Source organism: Calidris pugnax, unplaced genomic scaffold (assembly GCF_001431845.1).
Source record: "Calidris pugnax isolate Ruff unplaced genomic scaffold, ASM143184v1 scaffold31, whole genome shotgun sequence".
NCBI lineage: Eukaryota > Metazoa > Chordata > Aves > Charadriiformes > Scolopacidae > Calidris > Calidris pugnax.
Window position 1 is genome coordinate 1566586 of NW_015090786.1, and position 25417 is coordinate 1592002.

At 41.3% G+C, this 25417-nt stretch overlaps 1 protein-coding gene across 9 annotated transcripts in view; it reads left to right on the top strand.

The window, feature by feature from the left end:
• PKIB (protein kinase (cAMP-dependent, catalytic) inhibitor beta) overlaps positions 1-25417 on the top strand; it is a 53025-nt gene that overhangs the window by 20290 nt on the left and 7318 nt on the right. Inside the window, exons 1-2 of one of the 9 annotated variants that reach the window (XM_014966330.1) lie at positions 11993-12277; positions 24778-24875. The exons of 3 other annotated variants lie outside the window; for them this stretch is intronic. The gene's annotated coding sequence lies outside the window, so the exon portion shown is untranslated. Of the gene's footprint in view, positions 1-11992; positions 12278-12949; positions 12972-14928; positions 14952-14996; positions 15134-24777; positions 24876-25417 lie in introns of those variants that run through there. 5 more of the 9 variants (XM_014966329.1, XM_014966328.1, XM_014966336.1 and 2 more) reach the window with 5 other exon arrangements.

Below are 25417 nucleotides of genomic sequence, written 5' to 3' on the forward strand. Positions count from 1 at the left end.
AGAACTTGCAGTACTGGCAGCTTCTACAGCGTTGCTGAGTCAGCTGCGTAAGGGTGAAAGATTTGTGGTCTTACTGTCAGCAAAACCTATGAAGACCTGCTAGAGAAGGTAATGAAAATATTTGTGAAGTTTTTGACCCTTGCTGCCTTTGTCCCTTAATTTATAAATGGATATGGAAAACAAATGAATCATCATTTTCCAGTGGCATTTATAATGTGATATTCTGTTCCTAAACTGGGTTTTTCCTGGGTGCCTGTGTCCGAATGCCTTCCAGGCAGAACTGCATGGTTAATTAGTTATTTATGACAAAGCTCTTTCAGGGCGAGGGTAGGCTGGTTTCGTGTGTTTCACTGCATGGATTATGTTGTTCCTTTAAACTAAGGATTTGTGAAGGGCAGGTTTTGGGTTCTTTCCTACAGGCTGATAAAGCACAGGAGGTCAGAGGCAGTTTTCTCAATTGCTGTAACAACTCACTTGCACTTTCCTCATCTTCCCTTGCCACTTACCTTTGCAAAAGATACTGGGTGTAATCGAAGTATGGGCTCTGATCCTCACCAAAATCAATGCAGTTCTATCCCAAATTATCTCTACTTTCATTATTTGGAAGTCTACCACTTCTTAATTTTCCTTCACCCAAGGGTGGGGGGAGCAGGTGACTTCAGCAAGCTTAGTCAAGGGCATCTCATTACTCCTTAGCCTCATAGAGTGTCCACGCCTGTTGTTTTTGCACTCATCTCCAGGATGCTAAAAGAATTTTTAAGCAAATTTTTTCCTAGCATTACGGCAGTTGGTTATCCAGCTTTTTTCAGTCAATTGCATTTGCCAATTCAGTGGCTCTCCTCATCAAATAAAGGAGAGGCACCATCAGAATGAATTATGATAGCTGTGACTTATTTGAAAAATAAAATATATGGAATGGAAAATGATAAAGATGGAAGCCATCTGAACAGAAACTGTCTTTTTCAAAGGAAAATTAAGAAGTGGTAGACTTCCAAATAATGAAAGTAGAGATAATTTGGGATAGAATCAAATAGGAAATATCAAGACTATCTTGGAAATACTGCTGAGGCTGATTGAATTTGGTGCAATAACTTAATTTGCTGGGATTATTTTCATCAGCCCAAAGGCTGCCAGGGTGAAGCTGAGCTGTATAAAAAAAATAAGACAACTCACCCTAAGTTATTTGCTGGGATTATTTTCATCAGCCCAAAGGCTGCCAGGGTGAAGCTGAGCTGTATAAAAAAAATAAGACAACTCACCAAACCCCCCAGAGACATCGGCAACTTCATCAGCTCTTTGGCTGCTGGATGTGTCTGGAGGGCTGGTGGCAGAACCCACTTCAGAAAGCCACGGTGCCAAGCTAAATGCAAACATCATTTCCTCGTAAACACGCTCCTGTTCTTTTACTCACACAGAGGAACACAACTCTAATAAACAAAATTAAATTGCAGACTGGGGAAGAAAAAAGGGAGAAAGCCGCTAATGAAATTTTCTGGTTTTTTTAACACTTGAGGGAAAGTGTGGTGGCTGGGGAAGGTGGAGAGGCACATGTTTATGTTGTGTTTCAGCAACCAGAGAGTGGCTTTATTCTCAGAAGTTGCGGTTAATGCTCTGGGGGGAAAATGCAACGTATCGTTTGCGTGCCAGCTGTACTTGGTTGGTTGTCACTCTTTTTAGCACAAAAGTGTTGCCCTTTTTTATTTTCTCTCACTTTTGTAAACTGATAGAGAATGGGATTGTATGGAGGGAGAGTCAAATTAGAAGATTATAAAGTACAATTTCCATTTTTATTATAAGAAAGCATCTCCTTAGTCTCAACAATAAACCTCTATCTGCAGTTTTCCAGGAGTCTGTTTCTTTAAAAAGATGTTTTCAAGATTGATTGGTATCAGGTGTGCAGTGCCATGTGATTCAGGCGTTACTATGGTGACCACTCTTTTTAGATAGGATGTCAGAGACTATAATTGCACTTGCAAAATCCTGTGCACAGTATGATAACCTGCACGGAAATAAGCTGTAGCCTCACTCAGACCTAGGTCCGTCCACGTGAATTTGCTGATTTGTCACTGCAAGCCACCAAAGATTGCCTGCTGATGTTTGGGGGAGATTTCTCTCCCCTCTCCCTTTCTGTGTGACAAACAGGAAGGACTGGCTCTAGAGTTTAAGAGGAAAGACGAGGTCCTTTCAACCACTGTCCCTCCCCAGCCCCTTTTGAGTCTGTGTCTCTTTCCACATCTCAGGCTGGCAGGTCTGCCCTGCTGGTGCTCTGCTGATTGTCCATGTGGCTCTGCTTGGGTCCACCTTGTGCTAGGGCATGTGAAAGAAAGTGGTTTACCAACATACTGGCATCTGTGTGTTTGTTCTGTAGACAGTGGCAAGCCTGAGACACCTGCACCGCCTTCTGCGTGTCTCTGACCAATGATTAAAATTAAATTAACCTTCAAAATGCTGCTTGCTCACCCTTTGTATTTTGTGGGTCCCAACCCTGCAACCACACATTTGGCTTTCTACCTTGCAGCTGGTAGTAGCATTACACTTGTTCATTAACTTCTGCAGGGTTAGGGGCACAGGTTAATTGGCCTTTCTGTCCATACACTGCCTGTGTCTGTACAAAGGCAGTTTGACCTTTGGGCTACCACAGCCTGTAGATTCCTGGGTTTCTGCTTCAAGCTGAGGAAGTTGTAGTTGACATGAAAAGTGATAAGCTCACAAGGCTTACTGGCTTGAATCCTGCAGCAGTCAGATGAAGGGAGAAGTTGGTAAGAGCGAGGAAACTATGAGGTGTGTTAAAGGCGAAGAGGCAAGGGCTGAAGGAGCAGTAGAGTTAGAGGGTGACGTGTCTTCCTGCCCCCATTCCTCCATCCCAGCCACTGCTTCTCAGCAGCAAAGAGCTGTGGGCTCAGCCTCCTGTGGTTGCCCTTAGGCAGGAGGGTGTGAGCTGCAAAGGGAATCCCGTTTTTCCATGACTTACTTGCTGCACCTTCACTCGTTTGGTCTCCTCAGAGGGCTGGGCCTTAGGCCTCAGCAGCACAACAGACCTACGAGAATGTGTGTCGGTGTATCAGACTATTATGGGAGATCTGGTGTCAGGGAAAGGTCTACTGTTGGAAAAGAAAATTTTCCCGATGAAAGAAACCTTTCTGATGAAGTCTTGCACATTCCTGCAATTTTAACAGGACTTGATCCTCTAAGTTGCTAAATAACCAGCTCTCCCCAATATCTGTAGAAGTCAACAATAGTCAGTACTCTTCGGGGTTAAGACTAGAAAGTTGAATATTTGGACCTGTTGTGTCTCTCTCACACCTGGAACTGCTATTTTGAAAGACAAAATTAGAAACTAAGATAAAAACAGTGATTATGGCCCCAGTTGTGCAGAGTGCTTAAGTATGTGTTTTTAAGCATGCAACTATGAAAATTAAGCACTTGATTGAGTGCTCCTGTGTACTGGAGCTATGCAGTACAATAGCATCTACTGCTGTAACTTGGAGTTAAAGTGGCATTTCATTGTATATCGCACTTCAGTTTATTGATTTGACATTATCCCCTATTGTGTTCGAGTTGTCTTTTGCTATGTAGTAAGTGGGCTCCAATACAATAAATAAATGGAACGTAGTCAAACGGTTAAAGGTGGGTGCAGTTAGCAGTCCTTTAAGTCAACTTTGTCATGCCCCCACTGTATTAAGTCTGTGCCCTTCAATTGTGCTTGTCTTTTAGAAGCCAGAATTACTCCAGGGGTCAAATTCTTAAACTGAATATTCCCATTGACTTTTAATGATCTTCATGAATGAATTTGAGATCAATGAACTGTATGGAACATTTCCAAATATGGAAAAAAATTAAAACAGCCCACAATACAGGCTTCAAGCAGTTTGAAAAATTAAATGTCAAAAGCAGATAAAGAGCAAAAGAAGTCAGACTTTTTATAGCATAGAGCTCAAACACCAATAAGGAGACTGCTTGAAATCTGAGGGGATGGTAAACAAGAGCATCTGTCCTTTCAAAGACCATGTTTGTTAATAAAGAAATAACAAGCATGTTAATTGGCTGCTTTGCATCTAACCGTATAAATAAGACTGGAAAATGCCAGCCAAATCTACTACGGACAGGAGAGTCAAACACTGAATTGTTTGGCATAAAAGTGAGAACTTCCACAGCTGGTTCCAATCATGAGAAAACTGTGACACAGGAAGTGACTTAACTTACTAATTATTGCCTTATTCTTTGCATTTTTACTTCTGTTTCCCTGATTTCTTGCTTCTCTGTAGGGAAGGGCTTTCCCTTCTGATTTTGCTGTGTTCTCTAAGCAATAGAAACACACAACAGAAAACCATCTGGAAACCAGACTCAGTGCCAGCCCCATTCAGAATAAAAAAGCTGATTTTTGATGCCTGATTTGGAGTACCACATGCTCTGCTCTACATGTCTCACAGCCGAACTGGAAATCTGTCACTGTGCCCGGTTTCCAAAAGATGGAGGCTCTTAGAATGCAAAATCCTGTGGGATCAGTTGACAGTTCCCCATTTTTGCACATCTGTCGAGGTGAGCCAGCCGTTCAACTTGAAAACTCTCGGTATCTGTGACCACCTTATGCTGCTTTGTGCATTGCCTGCAGCAAACTAAACATTACTCACCAAGGAAAGTGCACTCGTTAGACCATGTCTAGAAGACTATGTCCAGTTTTGCCCCTGCTTTACCAGAAGGAAGTTGATTAACTGGAGCAGGAGACCACCAGGTTGGTCAGGGAAGGAACACTTGCCCTATGAGGAGAGGCTGAGGTCTTGTTCAACTTGGAGAGGACTTTGGGGGGACCTAAGAGCAGCCTACCCATACCTATAAGGTATTACTGAGAAGATGGAGCCAGGCTCTTTACAGAGTTGCACAGCAGGAGAGCAAGAGACTATGGTCATGAACTAGAATGGGACAGATTCAGACTTGAGGTAAGGAGAAGTTTTTTCTTCATGAAGACAAACAAGCCCTGGCACAAGTTGCCCAGAGAGGTTGTGGAGTCTCCTCCATCCTTGGAGATATTAAAAAACTGACTGGACAAGCTGACTGAGCAGTGTGGTCTGAATTTAATATTGATGCTGCTTTCAGCAGGAGGCTGGGTGTAGATGACCTCCTGAGATCACTTCCAACCTGAATTATTCTGTGATTTTATATCACCAAGTTTTCAGCCTTGCTTTAGCCTCCAGTTCTGGCTCTGTCCCAGACGCCTCCTCCTGGCTGCATATTCTGTCCCACTCTCAGAGGATGACACTGCTGTTCTCCACCAAGTCAGCCTTGACACGATGAAAAGTAGAGCGGTTTTGAGATGTTGACAAACTTCTATTTTGACAGAACCCTACCTTGTATTCGTAAGGGAGTCACTTAGCCAGGACTTGTAGGCAACTGTCCAAACAGGAAAATCTTTGCTTTCCTTTCATGCTGCCACCTGTTTTCCTTAGAATGATGTTATGTTGTCTTTAGCATTGCTGCTCATCTAGAAGCTAGTATTTAACATCTCAAAATGATGGCTGGCAAGAATCCATCACAGTAATTAGTAGGAAAGCAGAGCAGCATTCCAACTAACACCAAGCTGATGTAGTTGAGTGAAATAAAAATGAAGTTTTATTTCTTCTTCAACAAATGAAGAAATAATACTGTCTAGTATTCTGGCCTCAAATAAGTTCAAAGAACCGGTATTCAGGATCCAAAATAAAGTGGAGCAATTTCTGTGAGCTGGAGAGGGAAATGAGCCAAAGACAGTGGATGTATGTTCTTTTAGGCAAAAAAGACAGATGGAAAAAATAATTAAGGCCCTTAAAACAAAAAGTAGTCACTGGCAAGAGGTTTAGTGACTTCCTGCATTGGGGAGGTATAAAATGTGTTTCACACCTAGTCATCGCCTTGACTGAGCCTGTACTGGAGTTCAAACCTTTGCCAGCCTATCCCTGTGGCCTTGTAAACCTGCTCGGGGAGGAAGACAGTTCTGAATGAGGCTGGAAGTGTAAATTACTGATTTCCACCTGGCTGCCTCAGCCGTTCACTCCTAGCTGAACAGAAGAACTTTGTTTTTTAACTTGTTTTCACTGTGAAAGAGATGATTACTCCTCTTTTTTTTTTTTTTTTATTCAGGAGGCTGACATTTTAGGATATCCCTAAATTTCTTTGTGTTTGATATTCTGAAGGAAGCATCAGTGGACTATGGCCTCTGGGAAGCCACCAGAGTCTGCTTCCCTCCAGACCTTTATTCATGTCTTATTCACTCCATCTGTTTGTAAAGTATTTGGCAAAGTCAAGTAGGATTCCTTGCTTTGATCTAATTAGGTTTTTGAGTTGTCCCAGAAGCAGTGACCCTAATTCATTTTCATATACAGATCTCTTTTTTAGAAGGCAAAACAGAATAAAGTTGAACCAGTTTATAGGCCTTCTAAATATGCTAATTGTTCCCTTCTCCTCCTCTGCTGACTTTGAGAAAAACTCAGAAAGCTCATGCTTTTCTTCAGCAGCAGAGTCAGAATCCATACGGAATGGATACAAAGACATCATCTAAAATGTGCACATGAATAATCTGAGATAAAGACTTAATAATAAATGTGAAATAAAGTTAGGAAAATTGCAGAATTTATTTTCTTTCCTAAAATTAAGGGGACTCAAAGGTCAGATTTCTAATGTGGGTTAGTGACATGCAAAGTTTCTAAAATTGTGACATGTAAAGTATATAACAAGGACACTTTCTTTTTGGGCCACTGTTGAATGCTTGGTATTGCATCTTTTCCCAAAAACCATTACTTTTGGAGCTGAGGATTGCGAGATTGGCTCACAACAAGGAGAGCAAAGAGTCTTTCCCAGAAAACACAGTGCCTCGAGCTGACAGTAAGGTAGGATCTTAGTTTATCTGTCAGAAGTCACTTAATTTCATCCAGTTGCGCTGCCTTGACGAAGCCAATGGGTCTTCAGTCCTTTCTTAGCAGTTGCTAAGATTTCACCAACTTCAAATTTAGTGATTAACTTGGGGCGTGCCTGAGAACTTCTCTCCAAAAAAGGAACACAAAAGAGCCTTTGCAGAGGTTAGGTACACAGGCTTTCTCTGTGCTGAGAGGAACAAAACAAGGGGCATTTTCTTACGTACGATGAAGTACGTGTTGGCATCAGTTCAGATGTCACTATGTGGTGATGCAGCTCTTGAAGTCAGTGCAGCTTCTCAGTGCTTGGGGATTGAGGTGGCAGTAGGAGACACACAGGTGATGTAGAAATGATAAACACGGAAACTGACGCTCAGGGTTTACAAAATAATTGCATAATTATCTTCTATTTATTTTGGACATGTTAGCAGTCAGTTTTTCTCAAGCTGTGTGTGTATAACAGCTTACACTGAGCTCTTTTACTTTTTCCAGGACTCTTAACTCCAGTATTCCTGACAAATTAATCTATGCAGTGCTTTTAAACTTTACCAAAGGCTGGCAAGGGGCATATTTTTCCCCCTGAGTTTAGCTGTATTAAAACTGTCTAAAAATTCTTTCCAGATTAAATAATCACTGTTTGAGTTTGGTACATCCAAATAATACATATAATTTAAAACTGACTCTTCAGCTTTCTTTTAGTCGCGTTCCTCTATTTGTAGGTGTGGTAACGCCTCACTTGCAGGGACAAATTCTAACAACCATTCCCCTAGGGTGGTAAGAAAAGTCAAACTACTAGTTGCAGTAAGTCAACACAGCACGTAGCAACAGAGGCAACTGCAACTGTCCTGTCATCAGATTAGCACGTCTGTGTTGTGATTGATTTCATTGACTTTCAGTTACAAGCAGCATGTAAATGTCCTAAGATGTTTTGCAACTGTTGTCTCCAAGAGAACAGCATCTTGTTGGGCTTCTCTTTAGAGCTTTCTTTACCAGTAGTTTGCTAATGCAATACTGGCAATGCAAGGAAAATACTCTTCCAGAGAAATACTCAGCAGTTCCTTGCAGCGTCATCAATGCTTTCAGTGTCACTTAAATAAACATACAGTGTTTCGGGTTAATTTTGTTTTGGTTTTACTCATGTTTGGTTTAACCCCTTTCTAATGGCTCAGTGCTCCAGACACTTTTTACACAGCTTTTTCGTAAGAGCAAAGAAAAAAGTGTGAGAAAACAAAACTTGTGACATGAAAGAAGCACACAAAAGAGACATGAGTTGGTTATAACGTAGGATATCAAAGACAGCCAAAATAAAGGCTGGTGTAGCAGATGAACAAACTTGAAACTTTGAAAGATTGTGTTAAAACCACAGAGGATGCTAACAGAGAGAGAGATCATAGATGAGATAAGCAAAGCTGATGAAAAGGCTATAAATATCACTCACAATGTGATGTGATCAATATGGTGGGAAAATGACCCAGTGTGACCATGCATCAAAGACCAGTTGCCTTCTGCTGATTAGGGAGCTGATTAGAGGACAGGTAAGAATTCATGATTTGTGGGGACAAGATGAGCACAGTCATTACAGTACTCTGCTGGAAATGTGGAAGTTGTGAATGTTGGGCTGACTCCAAGGCCTCTTTCTTCTTGTGCAAGAAATAGTCACTGCAGAAATTGCAGAAGCAGTCTTTGGGCTTCAAGTGGTGGCCTGATGAATGCCAGTTCTGACCACCAGCCTCTGTGACATACTTCCCCCTGCCCTCCCCCCCCCAAAGAAAGCATTGTATTAGAAGTTATAGTGCAAACTCTAGGGCAAAACTTACGTTGACATCAAAAGAGCAGAATTTCGGTTAAAATACTCCTGCACAGTAGAAAGTGCTATTGCTCAACTTAATCTCTTCCCTAGGGATCAAAGCATTCACCTAGGAGACAGAAGCTCAAGGCAAGTTTTTGTTCAAATCACTAGGTGTTCTCCTCTGGGCATGTTTTCCAAAGGAGGAATGAGCTCTGCCAGGTGATTTGAAGGAGTCATGGCAGAGGTGGTGGTTTCTCCATCAGCTGAAGTGGGCGGTGAGTAGATGCAGGTGCTTCCTGGCAACTCAGAGCAAGGCAAAGTCTGTGATGAGTAGGATCCCTAGGGATGCCCTTCTCCCTGGTATTGCCTGTCAGTTAGTTCCAGGCGGCTCTCCTTTCATGTATGAGATTTGTAAGTTGAAGCAGTTTTCTGAAGCACCCAACTTGGTAAAGGAAACTTTGGCATCTAGTTTTGTGGTTTGGCTTCTTTCTACTTTGCAGGTCTGGTACCTCAAGCAAAGGTGTCATGGCATCTGTCTTATGCATACACATGCTCTTGGCTGAAGAAATGCTATGAAAAACTGTGATGTGGGGAACAAGAAAAGATGCAAGATGAGGTCCAGGGACAGTAGTGGGCCTTCATCATGATAGTCCACAAAAAGCTTGATTTTGAATATGGCTGCTTGCAGTAGCCTTGACTCCGCCTTTATTCACTTTGAGAGAAGGGGTTTTTTTCAGTGATGGGGTGAGCCTGAGCAGTTCCATATCCAGTGAAGTCATCTCAACTTAATGGCTATGACAACAACATCTAGGGAAAAAAGAATTTGGATGACATACGTCCTTAGACTTCAGTGTAGGAGATGTGGGGGTATTCATACTTAATACAAAATAAATGCAAATTGCAAATAACCTGAAATGCCTTTATATGCATAGGTAAGCATTGTATTTATAAACCCAAGAGCATTCTGGACATTAAGCCAATAATATATCTAATGGTCTAATTTTAATTTCTTTAAAAACTTCATACAAGATAACTTGGTTGGTCTATAGAAGAAATGGTTCAGACTGAACTGAGCTTCTCAAGTGCACTGAACTCAAATTGAGAAGAATTTCTTCATCTGTTAAAAAATGAACAAATAGAACTACTTATTGTAGAAAAAGTCAACAAGTAAAGGTCTCAGCAATATTATTTGGAAAATAAATTTCTTGAAATGAGAAATGCAAAAGTTGTTTCTTCATAAATGATGTCATGCCAGAATAGACCTTCCACAACCCAAACATTATGTTGTTTGGGAGATTCTGAATGCTCTCAGCACTGCAAGTTTATCTGAGTTTACAGCAAATAATCTGTCCTTACATATGTAATGGGGATACTTTCATTAAAGCATCCTGCTGCATATTAGGAAGCTGTTAGATTATTAGTTTATCTGGCACCAAGCCACTTGCCAAACTTCTAAGTGTGAAAGTGTGGTTGTTGAGTCACAGCTTTGGAAGCTGCAGTAGCAGTTCAGAAAAATCTATCCTTTAGCTGGTGGAAACCCTGGAGAGCTGCAAAGACGTATAATATATATATATATATGCTTTTGAACTTCAAAATAGAAAAGAGAGAGCCCATCAACAGATCTTTTGTATGTGCATGTTATCCTCTTCCTCTCTTCAGCACTTAGGTAACTATAAAGCAGCTAAAATCAACACAGCAAATGTCAGGTTTGAAAGGGCATGTCTGCAAAGAAGGCATTTGGGGCTGAGGATGTGGTTCGGAGCACTGACTGCACCAACGGCTTGTCCAGGAATATGTCGGCTCAAGTAAAAGCACGGGTTTGGGTCTTCAGGTGAGCAACAGATTTGGAACGAGAGAGCATTTTAACTTGAGATAACATTCACAATTTTGTGCTTGCCTGCTGATACCAATCAAGATTTATTGAAGGGAGGGGGAACGCGAGGAAAGAAAACAGGTTGGAAATGTGGCTAATGGGGCTCTAGCCATTGCCTTACCCCCAGCTGGGATGTGTGTGTGCATCAGCCTGATGGCAACCACAGACTTCCTTTCTGCTGCAGCAGCACGGGTAGGTGTGACCCTGATAAGGTTTTCTCTCTCCCTTTATTCATGCTAGTCTCTTCAGATCCTGGTTGTTAATTAGAAACCCATTCTTGCCTTGCCTTGCCAACTATGCTTGTAAAATAAATGAAGCATATCTTGTAACCAACGGTTAAGGGCAGTTATGTCCTTGAAGTTTCTTCTGGATAGTGTTAATTAAGCAAAACCAATAAAATAGGCATAATCGACAAGCACAAGAAGAAAACTAATTTTACAGAGCGCTAAAAGCTTCAGGGAAGATTGCAGTTTTCCCTGTATATTTATGCTTTCTTTATTGTGTCAGTAACTGTTGCAGAAATGTTGAGGTGGAGGTTGAGAACTGGTACAATTTATTTTGCAGTATTCTAAAATCCAATAGTCTCTCCATGATGAACCCCTATCTACTTTAAAATGCTCATCTTTGTATTATTATTCTAATAACTTTATGGAGTGGCATTTTTTATAACTAGTACCTGTGAACAGGCAGGGGTTCTCTGGGCCGTCTGCAAAATTCGTACTGCATTTCATAAAGTATTATAGCTTTTAATAAGAAAGTGCAGAGGGAAGAATGTTCATCCAAGAGAGAATATGGGGAAGAAAAGGTTATCCTTGGTAAGTGCTGAATTGTTGAATAGATTAGTGTAGACTTTAGTGTGGTTTCGTACTGTACCCAAATAAATACACAAGTGATTTGAAATCTAACTTAATATAACCATTTAAACAAATAGTTTTGTTTTTTTTCTCTTCTATGTCTAGGTTAAACATTTGGCATAGAGATGACAGTACAAAAAAGGAATGTGGTTTGTTTTTTTTTCTCTCCTATGTCTAGGTTAAACATTTGGCATAGAGATGACAGTACAAAAAAGGAATGTGTATCTATTTCTTTTTCTGCTAACTGACTTTATGATCCCACTGACATCCACCGAAATGCCCCATTTTCACTTAAGTAACTAAGTAATTGGCTGATGTAAACAGTACATCCAGAGGAACGTAACTCCCGTGGGATTGCTGTAGATTTATAGCAGTAGATTTTTACTCACCTTGTGTCCTCTGTGTTTGAAGAAATCTATCCAGTGGTGAATAAAACCCCACCTTCCCCTCAGTCCCCTACCTGTGGGTGACTGACCCTTGAAAAATGTCAAGTGGAGGCCGTCTTGACTTTGTACAAAATGTTGAGTCATTTCCTCAACTGAGAAGTTAATTTTTCTTCAGCGTTCCTTTCCTTTTTTTCCCCTGCTGACGTACTCAGCACACAAGAACCGTTTTTTATTTGTATAGCTTCAAATTGTTCCAGCCTCTCTGATTTTTAAAAGCAGGGAGGCTTTTCCAGTGTTGATTTGCTTCTCTGGTGTGCAGTTGTGTGAGGGCAGGTTATTTTGGAGGAGACGGTGGAAGCCAGAGCTGCTGGTGCCTTCCTGGATCTCCTTCTCTGTGATTGCCCCCAGCTCAAGCAGTGGCTTTCTTCTGAAGCTCTTCAAGAAAGACCGTGCTGTGGGGCTGAAGGCATCGCTGAACCATGAGCTTGAAGGTACTTAGTATTTTGGGGGTGGGGGGCAGAATTGGGCAGATTGACAAGGAACCATACTAGATGACCCTCTTCCCTGCAAATTTGCTGGTAGCTAATACAAAATCAAACGGTGTGGTTATTTCCAGGTAGCTCTCTTGTCCTCTGTGGAACTCTCTGTGTGTAGATGCTGAAATATTAACTCTATTGTAGAGATTTGCTGAAAATGCAGTGGGAAAGTGTTATTTATCTCCTAAGAGTGTGAAAGCAGTTTTTATGCCGTAGTTACGTGTTACCCTTCGGATAGCAGTAATGCCATGGAACAGACACAACTTGCTTCCTGACATGGTGTCCAGGCAGCAGTTGCCACCTTTGGGGTGAGTGTAGCAGCACTGCTGGTGCAGAGATTTCCCCTTCCTTAACGGGAGAGTGGAGAATTCATTTTATGACATGGTTGTTAAGGACCTATTTTTGTCCCAGAAATGCCCTGAATGGAGAGGCTGAAGTCCAGAAGTCTACCTACAGGGCTCCTGTATGTGAATTTGTAGTCTGTTTATTTATTTTAAATGTATTCAAGTTTCATTTCCCCCTTGGCAACAGTTCAGCTTCCCTTGGCATTTTGCTGTAGTCAGCTGAAAGCCAGACATTGAGCTCATGTTCTTGTGTCTGTGTTCTGGGTGTCTCTGGTATTCATCAACCCCTTTTTCCTGTCCTGTAAGTAGGCATCTTTCTTATGCTCTCATTTGCTATATTCTACCATTTGTGTTCCGTACCTCTTTTAGGCTGTTTTTAAATTGTTTCAACAAGGTTTCATAAGCATTTAGCATTCCTAATGAACTTTAGTTAAAGAGCTGTGTTTGTCTCCATACTGCTTTGAACAACCGAAGCAAACAGAAAAGTTCCCTGTTATTTAAATGTTTGTACCCTTGCCAGTGTTCTCCTGCTCCCTGGGCTTTATGCACCTCAGGAGCCATCTTTGTCTTTCTTGGCTCTCTGCTGAAACGCTGGAGTAAGAATCTTGATTGGTAGAATAAATGGGGTTAGATTTTAAAAAAAAAATAGTTTGTACGTTCAAATGCTGTTCTTTGGCTGGTTAGATTTAAAAAAAAAAAAATATAGTTTGTACGTTCAAATGCTGTTCTTTGGCTGTGAGTGTGGTTGCTTAAGGGAGTTCCCTGCTGAGAAGTACAGCAATGGGGTCAGTTCCTCTGTGGGTGCATCTCTTCCTCCTTCAGAGGGGAAGAGGGATTCATCAGGTGAAACCGGGGGAAGCCGCCGTTCATGCGGTCCTTCAAACAGGGTTTGTCATGTTCAGCACTGTAGAGACATCCCTGGCCCAGACAGGTTTCTGGAGGAGTCAGATGGAGCACTGGCCTCCATCAGCTCTGAACTGGGCACAAATAGCCGCTTGTGCTTCACAAGCCTTCATGCAGTCCTCACAAATTTAAGGGACTCTTTACAGTTTAGGGTGGACTGCTAAAATTTCTAAGGCAGGAAGAGATCTTGGTCTTTCTTCCCCCACCACAAGAATAAATGAGCAGGGCTTTTGTGGAGGGGCGTCTGCAGAGATACGTTTTCTATGTTTAGTTCTCTCCTAAACCTCTGTTTCATTGAATGAGCCTGTAGTGGTTTGGTTGATGTTATAAGGAACAGAATGTGACCCATAGTTTCAAAATGAGTGTGGCATACAGATCTGTTTGGTGAAAGATCATGTCTTCTTGTCTGCAATCAAGAAAATTCAAAATTATTTCTGCATTTTTTGAGGAAAAACACAAGATACAAGCAAACCAAAACTTTAAACTTCTCATTTTAAAGTGGGCCATAAAAATGTAGCAAAGCAGACCAGAGAAAAACGTTTCCTGTGGTGCCTGTAGTCTTTTGTAGCTCTTCAAGAACAAGAGGTCGTCTGCAAAAAAACAAACAAACAAAAAAATCCCCTGAAATCACACCATCTGCAGTTCTCCACCCAAATTCGTGCAAGTCTCATGGTGTAGGCTCTACTCATCTCCAGCACTGAGTGGAGTTTAGAAAAAGGGAATCCACCCTCTGTCTCTAAGGCTATGTGCTTGTCAGGAAAGCACAGCAAGCATCCTTGGTTTTGACCCTTTGAAGATTTAGGTGTTAATGCAGAAGCAAATGCCAGTGTATAAAACCAGGAGTAAATAGTCTGAGTACTACAACATCAGCATAATCCCCCAAAGTTCTGCGCTTGTCAGTATCATTTCCAGGTTGGTTTTTTTGTTTGTTTGTTTGTTTGTTTTGGAAAGTTCAACTCCATACTTCCACAAACAAAACTGTTACAGAGTTTCCATTAAGCAATGCAGTTAGGTCTGTGTGTTTCTAAGATGCATCCTTGTAGCATACGTCCTCCAAAACAGTCTCAGCATTGGTTTCAGTCTGTCTGGAAACGAAAATATCAGGTTGAAAAAAGATTTTTCTCCTTCCCTTTCTGTGCTTAAAAAGACAAAATGGAGAAAAAAAATCCACTTCTGAGGAATTTGCTTGGAGGAGAAAAAAAAGAGGAGAGATTAATTTACACTGCCGGGTGTCAGACAGTAATATGATCATGCTGGCAAAGCTAAAAAAGGAAATGTTCACAGCTCCCAGACATTTTAGAAGAGGTCATTAGCTTAGCAGATGGGGAAAAATTGTTTCTGAGCATTCAGCAGTTCCTGAACTGAGACAAGATGTTATGCAGGTATGTATACACGCTGGCTAAATGCCATGGAGGCCAAAAAATCCTAAGAGGAGCTTGGAAGGGTGGCATTTCCAATTAAACATAAAATCTACAAAATGACAGCGCTGAGCAGTAATCTATAACCGACTGGAAATGGGTTCTTCTGGGTGCCTCGCTCCTTGGCATCAGAGTGCCTTCAGCAAGTGAGTGAAATGGCAGATGGGATTAACTCCCTCTCTTGGGGTTGTGTTGCTCATTCTTCTGCCTTTCCGTGGGGAGGTCCACGCGTGGTGCTGCCCGGGGAAGAGCCTGTGTGGGTGTCGCGGACGGAGTGATTAACTTCACTAGTTAGAGTGAAGCAGAGAAATATTTATTAAGGTGAAACAGTGATTTAACAAAAGCAGTAGTGTGATAAAACCAGTGGTAAATGCGATAGTGTTTACAAGATTCGATGTCAGGGTACACTCTATTATTTACTGCACAGAGGACAGGGTCAGACAGAACTGTCAGGGAGACCCTCCCGTTGAGTCACGAGGTTCAGAAAGGACCCCTTTGCTTTCTAAACTCCTTCTCAGAGAGGAGTCTGGGTGCGGCTGGATCCAATCCTAGTCCCAGACTTGGTCAACGGTTTATGTCTAAAGGATTATATATGCGCAATCAATCCTTTACATTACTTAGATAAAACTTCAAAGTTTAGCATGCTATTAGTCACTTACCGAAACTCTGTTGCGGCAAGGATTCCCTCAACCTCGAGGAGTAGAACCGGAAATTTGTTGCGGCAAGGGATCCCTCAACCTCGAGGAGTAGAACCTTAAGTGAGCATCCTCACCAAAGGGGAGATCCTGGCGTGCAGCCCGCTGCCGTACAGGAGAGCTCAAAGGGCTCTTGGGCTGTCCACTATTTATACAGTAAGATAATTGACCTATAGTTATATTTTCATGGCAACAAAATTTCTAGGTCCCCACTCCAGACAGTATTTTGACTCTGCTGCCAGCCATCCCCCAGAGACCGGGTGCAAGTTGTCACAGCTGCTGTTGTGATGGCCGTGGTGGCCAAGGCCGGGCAGGAGCCGAGAGGGAGAGGGGGGGGCAAACCAGGGAGAGCACACCGCCACAGTGGGGACAGGGCAGGCTCTTGCTGTGGTCCTCCTGTGGGGCAGGGTGGGAGAGGCTGGATGAGGAGGGGGGCACTAGCACTTTCTGCATGGAGTGAAGAGTGTCCTGGGAAGGGTGTATGTTGGTGGGGGGTGAATTTGCTGCTGTAGAAGAGCAGGGAAAGAGGAGGGATGGTGTTTTCTGCCGTGGGTGGGTGGGAAGAGGATAGGCAGAGCTGGGGCTGCACCTTTCAGGGTGAGGGAGGGGGGAGTTGAGGTGGAGGATGCCCCATCTCCTACGTGGCCTGTGTGGCTGCCTGAGGTTTGACCATCTTGGTCATCTTGGCCATCTTGGCCATCTTGGCCATCTTGGCCATCTTGGCAGTCACTCAAGCTGACTGTCCTGCCACCCTGTGCCATCCCCTGACTACAGGCAAGCAACTTTTTGGCAGCGCTCAACAGGCTCTCTCTTGCCTAGACCTAGTAAAAAAGTTTTGTTAAAATTGATGTGATTCAGGACTGGCGTGCAGTGGAAGTGCAGATTCCTTTGCAGTGGAAAACAGTTTTCAATAGGAAAATCCTATCCAGTTCTGCTCCAAAGGAAAGCAAAGTAAAAACATTTGCCCAGGCAGATCCTGTGTGTTGCTTTGCTACTCCTTGTGGGAGGATGGCTCTGGTCCGACATGTTACACTTAAACCCACCTCTCACTCAGAATATAGCAGACTAAATGTTAAATTAAAAATGATAAAGATGAGGAAAAAGAAAGTTGATTGTTAACCTTCTGAAACAAAAAGATTTGCATGTGGACCTCCCAACCAATGTTGTTTGTATGACAAATAGGAACAAGACTTGATGGCTTTCTTATCTTTTGGTTTCCCTCCCTCCACTTTTCCTTAAGCATCAATGGCCCACGTAGATTAACAAAGTTAAACAAAAGTTCTCTGCCTGGTGGCATTCCAGCTAAAATAGGTTAAGGGTCCATTGGAGTCATTTACAAAAAGCACACTGTAACTTTCTACTCTGTCATCTCTGGTTGTTTTCATAGCCTCATCCTTTGGGATATAAATGCACTTTTTTTTGGGTCCTTATTTGAAGCACTTTACCCAGGTGTTTTGATAGCAGGGCATGTTTACTGAAGGATCATTTACCAAAATGGAAAAGACTCTTTTAAAGCTATCTGCCTTAATGAGAGATAATTTTAATTGAATTAATTTAAAATAGGTTAATTCAACTGTGTGGAAATCATCTGACTGCCAGCCCAGTGCATGCCATGGAAATGACTGTTTGATGTTTATTGTTGAACAACAGATAGGCCATAATATTTGGAGGTAGGGGTTTGCTTTTGGGGCTCACTTTTCTGAAAGACAATAATTTTCTTCAATTGCCAAGTAAGCTCAGGGAGACCATAAAATAATTCCCTTCGTATATTTTACTAGAATTTTGATCAAAATATGGCTATTTTACAGAACTAGTCTATAACCATGAAGCTTAAAGATAGGAAGGCTGTTTTAATGTCCTAGGTTAAGGGCATTGGAGGGTAATAGAGATGATTCATACTTTCATAAAATAGAAGTATATTGAAAGGCTAAAGAAATTAAACCAAATGAATCCCAGGTGCAATTCCACTGACTTGTTTAGGCTTATAACTAGTATGAATTTCACCTATTAGGCCTATTCTCATAGGAAAAAGAGGCAGTCTGAAATAGCATGAAAGTCAGGGAGGTTTATAAATCGCTGTGATCAGTTGTATCCTTTCAGCAGAGACACAGAGGAAACAAATGGAGTCATCTAAAAATAGGAAGCCAGAGCGAGTGTGGTGCTGCAGATAAACCCTTCACCTGAAGGGTAAAATTAATCCGAAATAAGTTGCAAGGAAAAAGTTCTTAATATGTACTGTGTGGGAATCACATAGCCTATTTGTTTCCAATGTTAGTCCTCAAGAGACTGTGGATCTGGGGTCATCTTTTTTGTTTATTTGAAAGTCTATTTCATTGGTGCTATTCAGTGGAGCAAGGTGTATCTGGCTCGTTCTCAGAAAATTTAAGGAGAAGATGCTCTCAAATATTTGTCCCCCCATATATTTTCCATGGAAAATTTTGGTAAGTTTTTCCCCTAGCCTCAATTTTTTTGTGGCAGAGGAGCCAATCTGAGACTTGCCTTGCTCTGATCATTTGTGCCTGGACATGCATGTAAGTCCCCTGCAGTCTCTGGCCGTTAAGGTGCAGTCACAGACTTTCTGGTGCTGACCAATAACTGGGGACTGTACTGGCAGGTGTCTGATCCCCTGGAGACAGCTCTTCTCTCCAAATCCAAGTGGGACAAATCCGAGCCAGTGATCAACTCCTGAACGTTAAAGAGGGCATTCCTAGTGCTGTCTCCTGTCTGTATTATCAAATTTCAATGGAAGGAACAGAAGCCTTGCAATTAGATAATGCTACGTACATGCATAACTGCAGGATCAAAAGGTAAACCTATACTATCAGGATATGTTTCAGTGAATTGTAATGGGTTGAATTTATTTTTTTTTTATCTGTAAGTTAAAGTCTATTGTAAATATAACGGCAAATCTTGTGAATCAAGGTCGTTATTTAACTTAAATTATAGGGCTAAGGGAAGACACATTTCTCGAATCTCAGTCTGTTTTCTTGGTGAGTCACCGTGGGATGGGGCAGATTTTTCTATCTGTAATTTCATTAAAGTCAGGAAACGGGACCACTGCCAAGATTGAACAGGTATGCTCTAGGGGATATGACCTGAGTGGAATTGTATTAGAGGAGGCATGATATATGCTGGAGAATGAAATGAAAATGAAAAATTATTCATTTAATATTGAAGAAATATTGTATCTGGAGCAAAAATATATGCTAAAGCATATATAAAATATAAATGCAAGACACAGAGCAGGGAACTGAAAGCTCAGATTTAAAATGCAATTTTAGAAGACAGCGCAGAGAAGTTGTGTAACGTGACTTCTCAAAATGTAGCCATATGTCCTATTGACTTTTTGTCTTTGTGAATGTCGACTGACATCTCGGGGACAGCAGTAAGAAACTTCACTAACTCATTAAAGGATGCTTCAGTGCAGCAGGGTGACTTGCAGCTGGGGGTTAGCTCTGTTTTATTTGCATGAGACTTCACATCCTAAATGTTTTTTTTTTTGCCCGGGCTCCCTTAAAGTCATCAGATTACTGTGAAAAGCACAGTGATCTCTGTTCGTTCATCTTCCCCCGAGGGCAAACAGAACCAAAATGATTTTGTAGAACATTCCAGCACCTGTGGTGGCCTAACAACATGGTCAAGACAAAATTTTTAGGGAGAGAAAATACCTTTTATTAGTTAAAAAAAATATCATTGGGAAAACTTTTGGGTAGACCAGCTCTTCTTCAAGCTGAGATGGCTTTATAGAATTATCCTACAATAGTTCACTTATTTGGAAAATCAAAGACCTTTCACTACCCCTTGACTGAGTTAATAAAATAATAATATTTTATTAACTAACTAAACATTTATTGAGTTGCACAAACATGATTTTCTTTCCAACATCCTATCCAGTGAAGAATGATAAATGAAGTATTTTGGATTGGTTTTCCAGAAGCATTCATTTATGAGCCAGAAGAATAGGTCAGGAAACCCAGATCATTTGTGGAGTAGAAGAAGCAACTGAAGGGAGAGACAAAATAAATAATTATGGGACAAAATAGTTCCTTAAATTACTCCTTGGGTATGTTCCCATGGGTGGGCAAACTTCTCTTGGTTTTAAGGCCAGATGCAAATCTTAATAAGGATTTGGAAGGATGGAGCTCCGTGGCTGAAAGCGTGCTGTGTATGTGTGGGTGTGTGGGACAGGCAATATAGATACACTTGCAATAGGGAATGAAAATTCTGTGAAGATGCATGGCCAAAATGTAAGAGAAAGACTCAGGGTGGTTGGTTGGTTGGTTTCCATTGAGCTTCATTTCTTATTTCATAGAAGGGAATGCGTTTGATTTCTTTCCAGCACACTTGATGCATTAGAGTTTCTTCCCTGTTGAACTGTGTTTCCCATAAAGTTGACTAAAGCTTGTATCTGTCATTGCTTTTGGTCACTCAGAGACATTTGGAAAGTGACTTGCTAGCTTGCTTGATATTGACTGCCTTCAGCTAATGTCACTTCATTTATTACTTGCTGCAGAGAACTCCTGATTCAGTTGTCAGTATCATGACCCCTTCCCCTCTCGTCCTTATTTTCTTTCACAATAGGAAAATGGTACCATTACTTAGAAGTGCTGTTAGCTTTGTGATGTGTTCTTCCATGCATCACAGCCTTGTTCATGCTCAGGGTCAAACACAGCTCACAGTGAAGCTGTTCTGGTCTCTTCAGGTTTGTGGAGGGTGAACTGCACCACGGTACCTGGGCGTTCTGCAGAAGTGTGAAAACAGAATGACTAATAAGTTACGTGGCTTCTTTTTTCTCTTGTCTTTTCCACGATTATAATATTGGCTTTATGGAGTGAACAGAAAATTCAACTGAAAGCTTCAAACTAGTGGTCTGAGGAAGAAAAAGTCCATCCTGTTTCATTTGTTTAGAAAGTGGTTCCATGCCAACCATACCAGGTAATGCTGGCATGGCATACTGGGTTACTCCAGCCCTTTCAGCTGTAGGATCTATACACCTGCACACATACACTTTTTAGGTACTAGATACAGGAGACAGCAAAAGTTAAGATATATGTTGGATTTGGAGATGAAGATTGGTAAGGTTTGTGATGGTTCTCAATAGTTAATAAAATTAATTTCCCATATTCAACCATTCCACATGAAAGCACAGCCAAGATTTACCTAGAAATTGCACTCACCAAGGGGCAAAATTCATCAGCTCCTGTCTTTATCCTACAGCTTTGCCCAAGGTTTTGAGATTCTGTGCCCCAAACTGATAAGCATCTGAACAACGTCATCAGGATCTTGAACCTCAATTTGGTGCTTCTGAGAGCACCAAGGCAGGAAATGGAGGAATGGTGTAGTCTTGGTATCCCGGGCTGACCGGGTTCGGGACTAGAAGAATCATGTATGGAAGCCATTTTTGCACATTATCAGTAAGAATGTTGCCCCTGGTGCAAGAGTGCAGAGTAGGTCACGTATCCAGTGCAGAAGAAACACACAAGACATTTGTGTTGAATGCCTGTCCAGCTGTGTACACTGCCAAGAACCAAAAGTGAAAACCTGGTATACAATATACCAAACTTTCAAATATCACCCCAAAAATATCATGTGTTACATGGGCTGTAACATCCAGACTGAGAGAGCAGATGTAGAAGGACTCAGACGTGCTTCTGCACTGTAGATCTACTGAGATGGGATATAATTTAGTTTCCCTGTATGAGAAAACCACTCATGAATTTTTCAGAGAACGTGCACTAGAAAGGCCATCTCCATTGATACAGGAAACCCAAATAATCTTTCTAACATGAAATAATAAAAGGAACTCTTTTTTTCAAATTTAGTGATGTATTAAAAAAACCTGAAATCTAGCAAATTAATTTTTTTTCCTGAGTGATTCACTTCTAACTCTCATATAGTTAGATATATTGCTTCTTATTGTATTAAGAAATGTGTGGTCCCTTGTCCTAAGCCCCAAACACAATCAAGGCTCCTGTGATATAGATATGATACAGACTGCTTGCTTATCTTTTTGTGTGCATTGGGCTTATGAGTGTATTACAAATATTATTGTTGCCAAAAAAAACACATAAAAGAAATTTTTCTCACAAAAATTATCCTGTGAGTGCCCAGGTTACTGTTGGTCATCTTCATAATCTCTGGACTGTGTTCCCTAAAAGCATGAATGTTCCTAACTTTTTTTTTTCTTTCTTTCCTTTTTTTATGGTCCAGTAATGCTTCAGGATAAAGCATAAGGATTATGTAAATAAGGAGAATTATTATATAAGGAGCATGTATAATGAGAATGGTCCTGTTCTGAATTTTTTGGGAAGGGGAGGCAGAGCTGTCGGGGTGTAGCTGCAGCAGAAGAGGATGTGAAAGCACGGCCACTGCATGGCAAGGAGATGTGGGTTTCATCTCAGTCGCACACTGGGAAGTGCTTCTTTCAATAAGTTTTCTGTTCTCCTTACTTAGAAAGTTCTGAACCTACAGGCTTTTGGGGTAAAGGTACTTGGAGAACACTCATTACTTGCAACACAACTAAAAGGACTAAAGTTCTTTCTGAGTAAAGTAAGATGCTGAAATGCATCTTACTGTAAGAGACCATCAATAAACAAAATGAATCAATCTGCCTCTAGAAGTCCTACTTGGCTTTTGTATTCTTCAGGTGCTTCTGTGAGGATGTGATGCTTTCCAATTTGTTCCTATTAAGAGACATTCAAAAAGAACAGTGTTCTGGAGGTATAAGCTCTCTCTGATTGTGCAGATAGAGACTATCCCTAAGACCTAAGAGAAAGGTTTTTGAGAGGAGAGAAGTGTCTGAGTGGCAAGGAGTGATGTGTTTGGTCTTTTAGTCTCCTGCACGGAGTTGCAGCAATACCAATGTCAGGAACCTTTTGACATTTCCTGAGGAATAGTTTGTCCTTCCAAGCAGAACAAAACTAGTATTTTGTCTCTGTGTAAGACAGTAAAAAGATAGAAGAAAAAAGAGCTTTCACAAATGTGCATTGTAGTGATTTATCTGCTTCCTAACAGACAGGGTGAGGAAGAGACAGCACTGACATTTAATGTGGATGGTGGCACCTGCTACAAATGAGCACCATAAAGCATTTTTTCTCTTGATCCTCAACACAAGTTGTTTCAGGAGACTTATTTGTTCTTTTCCTTTGTCATTTATTTAAACAAACTCTCACCAGCTTCTGTGACTCATTTCCTCCGAAGGGGCTGGCTATGCTGTCAACAGAAGAAGATTGGAAGATTAACAAACTAGTTCCCTCATTTAGAGAAAAAACCCACTGGTAGTTTACCTGCCATTGATTTGTCTGAGGACACTTACTTGAATATCTGAAAGATACAATAATTGAGTTTTACTTTTGGTTGCCACCAGTTTGACCAAACAGAGCATTTTCTTTCCCCTTGCACCCCGGAGTGGTCTGTTGTGCGTTCTGGGTGGCACACATGAGCAGATGAACTAGTACTCCCAAAAAACCCCTTAGTGCTGTGGCATGGCCCACTCATGGGCTGCAAAGTTGGTCTGGTGGCATGGATTTAATTATTTATCATGCCAGTCAAAGCCTTTGGTCTCTAGTTTTAGCAAGAGAGCTTTTCTGGGAGGTCCACCTGCCTTCCTGCTGTTGACCCTCTGCAAACAGCCTGCTTCCTGGCTCGACTCTGGTTCCCACCCAGTTCCCTTCTCCTTTTGGGTAGCCTGATTTTTGCTGGAAATCTGTCATTATTCTTTTAGAGCTGCATACCGTTAGTCTGGTGAGCAGTGACAGGGGAGAAAAGTGACAACAGTAATTTGGAAGCTGAGAGAAGCGACTGTATGCAGGCAGTGCCACGATGGAAGGATCTTTTTAACTTGGATATGGTTACAGCAAAAATGAGTTCAGTGAAGCTGAAGGAGATGTTGCCAGTGGGAGGAGGGGTAGAATTGGGAAAATAGATGCTATGACACTGTGATTATTATTTACCATGTGAGGAAGCACAAAAAATACTACACATAACAGACACATGAAAATGCCCAAAAGATAGTTATTTCCTGATGGATATGTTAAAAAAAATTAAAGGTTGAAACAGATGAAGAGTAGAGAAACTCTACATCCTTACTTGGGTGTAGGTCCTAGAAAATACTGTTATGAGAGAGCATCAGAATGAAAATGAAAACATTACTTAAATGACATTTCATTTTTTAATGTTTCATCTAAAGTACAGCAGCAAGCTATTTGAATATGGCCTGTCATATGTTTGGAGGTAGACTTAAGTTTTGACAGACCTACATGGACTAAAGTTTTGATTTGTAGTGTCAGTTCCAAGGCTGCTGGGGTAGTCCCTCATTTTTCAAATATCCTTAGAAAACATCCTGTGCTAGAGCAATGGGTAGCCCTTAACTTCTGAACTCAGCCTTCTGCTCAGCCTCGAATACTTTAAGCATATTATAGAGAAAACAAAGGTGAACACATAATGGAAACTGCTACATATATAAAGGATGTGTACTTTTTTATTTTTAGATAGCTATGTTTGAGTTACGGCTACCAGACTGCTGGAGAATGATCAGCTGATTTTCTGAGAGATGTTCTAGATTTGTCTCTGTGCACTTTTTAATCAAGGGAATGAATCAAAATTCATGTACGTGAAAGCGTGTCAGACTGTGTCCTTCATTATCTGCCTGGGTTGCCTAGTGTTTCACAATGAAAGGAGATTCCATCAGGGGAGAAAGAGGTGAGCTGGAGAGGAAAGGGAGGGATTTGAAACAAGTGCACAAGGTGGGTAAGATGAAACTGTGCTATAGAAGAGAGCAGTTTCATGTAGCATGAGCTGGAGAACAGATTTTCTCCGTTTAAAAAGTAACCATTTGGAGACCATGCCGGAGAGAAAAGAGAAATAAACAAATCCACAAGGTTTGAGGAAGTCTTTGGTGTGTTTTGATGTTAATGTCATTCTGTAGATCTCTGTGAAGAGCAGTCAGTTCACAGCAGTATTACTGTCTCACCAGCTAAATGCCTGAACTGAAATGTGCAGGAACTGCAGTATTTTGGCATTGGGAACAAATTTTAACAGCTTTACCAAGCAAAGGGAGATCCTGAGTATTTTCTATTCTGATGTGTAATTTACAGTCTGCTTACTTGCTCTGGTGAGCATGTGGAGAAATATATTTGGGACACCTACACTGCAGTAAATATGAACACCCACAAGAAGCCGTGAGTCTGTGTCTGTAAGTATAGGTTCATTCTCTTTATTTTGATATTTCTTGTCAAGTCCTAACCTCACCCGTTTTAATGAATGCATAGTATAATGATGTATCTAGCCAAGAATGTTGATAAACATACCTTGTATATTTTCTCAAAGTTGCATTCAAGAATGTCCATGTATAGTTTTTACATTTTTGCTGCATATGGAAAAGATCCATTTGGACTCCAGCTGACTGTTTTCATGTGAGACAGAAACTTTCTACTAAATCTCCGGGTCAGAACTGTCAGTTACTGACTGGGTAAAGAAAGTGGTTTATTTGCATGTTTAAGTCACCTTTCAGACTTGCAGTTTTTACTCATGTCTTCGTTTCTTGCCGAGAATGATTCACTTCTTTTATTACAAAGTATTTAGAGATACAAAGAAGGTTAAGAATATTTATTCTTGTTCTTGGAGTGACACAGCTGAAAGGCACTTGGAGGGAGAAAAGGAAAATGTTCTTTGTGATGGAAACACCAGGTCAGCATCAGTAATCAAATTTCAGCCCCACCCTTCCTGCAGATCAGA